Genomic DNA, 2,804 nt, shown 5'->3' with positions numbered 1-2,804 from the left:
CTCCCGAAAATCCACTTCGAGTGCAGGGAGGTCAGAATCCAACAGCATCTGCAGTCCTTTTCAGCCTCTGAATCAGATTTTTGCTCAGGTCCCTCAATTTCAGCCAGAAAATACCTGAAATCACAGAAAAACACACAAACTCATAGTAAAGTCCAGAAAAGTGAATTTTAACTAAAAACTAATAAAAATATACTAAAAACTAACTAGATCATACCAAAAACATACTAAAAACAATGCCAAAAAGTGTACAAATTATCCGCTCATCAATGATCATGTGAAGTCACAAAAACAATTGAAAAAGCAAACACAGAATAAAAAATAGAAAGAAAAATAGCACACCCTGGAGGAAAAGCTTGCTGGCGTTTAAACGCCAGTAAGGGTAGCAAATGGGCGTTTAACGCCCAGTCTGGCACCATTCTGGGCGTTTAACGCCAGAAAGTGGCACCAGACTGGCGTTTAACGCTAGAAAGGGGCACCAGACTGGCGTTTAACGCCAGAAAGGGGCAGCAGCCTGGCGTTTAACGCCAGGATTGGCAGAAGGGGTGTTTTTACATGCCACTTGGTGCAGGGATGAGCTATCCTTGACACCTCAGGATCTGTGGATCCCACAGGATCCCCACCTACCCCACCACTCTCTCTCTTCTTCTCTCCTCTTCACACCCTTCCATAACACTCTCCCCTAAAATAACCTCCACCAATCACCTCCATTAATCCTCCAAAAGCATCATACAACCCACCTACACCCACCTACTCAAATTCAAACCATAACTCCTTCCTTTTCCCACATCATAACCACCTAAAACTCCCCTTGGCCGAACCACTCACACCTCTCCATCTCATCTATTTTCTTCTTCTTCTACTCCCTCTTCTCTTCTTTTGCTCGAGGACGAGCAAACCTTCTAAGTTTGGTGTGGTAAAAGCGTTAATTTTTGTTTTTCCTTAACCATGTATGACACTTAAGGCCAGAGAAACCTCTAGAAAGAAGAAAGGGAAGGCAAAAGTTTCCACCTCTGAGTCTGGGAGATGGAGAGATTCATCTCAAAAGCTCATCACTAAGAAAAGGATGCAGCAAACAAGAGCATGAGGAAATTCTTCATCATGAAATCCTGAGATGCCTCAAGGGATGCACTTCCCTCCACAAAACTATTGGGAGCAAATCAACACCTCCCTAGGAGAATTAAGCTCTAACATGGGACAACTAAGGATGGAGCACCAAGAGCATTCCATCATCCACCATGAGATTAGAAAAGATCAAAAAGCTATGAGGGAAGAGCAACAAAGACAAGGAAGAGACATAGAGGAGCTCAAGAGCACTCTATAAGATTTTCAAGAGGAAGAACAAGCCGCCATCACTAAGGTGGACCCGTTCTTTAATTTCCTTGTTCTTTATTTTCTGTTTTTTGAATTTTTATGCTTTATGTTTATCTATGTCTGTGTCTTTATTACATTATCATTAGTGTCTTAGTGTCTATGCCTTAAAGTTATAAATGTCCTATGAATCCATCACCTCTCTTAAAATGAAAAATGCTTTAATCACAAAAGAACAAGAAGTACAAGATTTTGAATTCATCTTTGAAACTAGTTGAATTAGTTTGATGTGGCGAAAAAAAATTTATAAATATAAAAAGTGATCCAAGAGTGTGCTTAAGAACCCTGGACACCTCTAATTGGGGACTCTAGCAAAGCTGTGTCACAATCTAAAAAGGTTCACCCTGTTATGTGTCTGTGGCATGTATGTATCCAGTGGTAATACTGGAAGACAGAGTGCTTTGGGCCACAGCCAAGACTCATAAAGTAGCTATGTTCAAGAATCATCATACTTAACTAGGAGAATCAATAACACTATCTGAATTCTGAGTTCCTATAGATGCCAATCATTCTAAACTTCAAAGGATAAAGTGAGATGCCAAAACTGTTCAGAAGCAAAAAGCTACTAGTCCCGCTCATCTAATTGGAGCTAAGTTTCATTGATATTTTGGAGTCTATAGTATGTTCTCTTCTTTTATCCTATTTGATTTTCAATTGCTTGGGGACAAGCAACAATTTAAGTTTGGTGTTGTGATGAGCGGATAATTTATCCGCTTTTTGGCACTTTTTTGGTATGTTTTTAGTACATTTTAGTTAGTTTTTAGTATGTTTTTATTAGTTTTTATTTAAAATTCACTTTTCTGGGATTTACTATGAGTTTGTGTGTTTTTCTATGATTTCAGGTAATTTCTGGCTGAAATTGAGGGACCTGAGCAAAAATCTGATTTAGAGGCTGAAAAGGGACTGCAGATGCTGTTGGATTCTGATCTCCTTGCACTCGAAGTGAATTTTCTGGAGCTACAGAAGCCCAATTAGCGCGCTCCCAATTGCGTTGGAAAGTAGACATCCTGGGCTTTCCAGCAATGTATAATAGTGCATACTTTGCACGTGATTTTATTGCCCAAACCGGCGTTGCAAATAAGCTTCAGAATTCCCGGCGTTTAACGCCGGAACTGGCACAAAAATTGGAGTTAAACGCCCAAACTGGCACAAAAGCTGGTGTTTAACTCCAGGAAAAGTCTCTACACATGAAAGCTTCAATGCTCAGCCCAAGTGGACCCCGGAAGTGGATTTTACGTCATTTACTCATTTTTGTATATCCTAGGTTACTAGTTCACTATAAATAGGATATTTTGACATTGTATCTTCATCTCATGACACATTACACATTTCTTATTGTATCTTCTACGGCATGAGTCTCTAAACCCCATGGTTGGGGGTGAGGAGCTCTGCTGTGTCTTGATGGATTAATGCAATTACTACTGTTTTTCATTCAA

This window comes from Arachis duranensis, chromosome 9, assembly GCF_000817695.3.
Source record: "Arachis duranensis cultivar V14167 chromosome 9, aradu.V14167.gnm2.J7QH, whole genome shotgun sequence".
Lineage (NCBI taxonomy): Eukaryota > Viridiplantae > Streptophyta > Magnoliopsida > Fabales > Fabaceae > Arachis > Arachis duranensis.
This window is presented reverse-complemented; position numbering follows the sequence as displayed.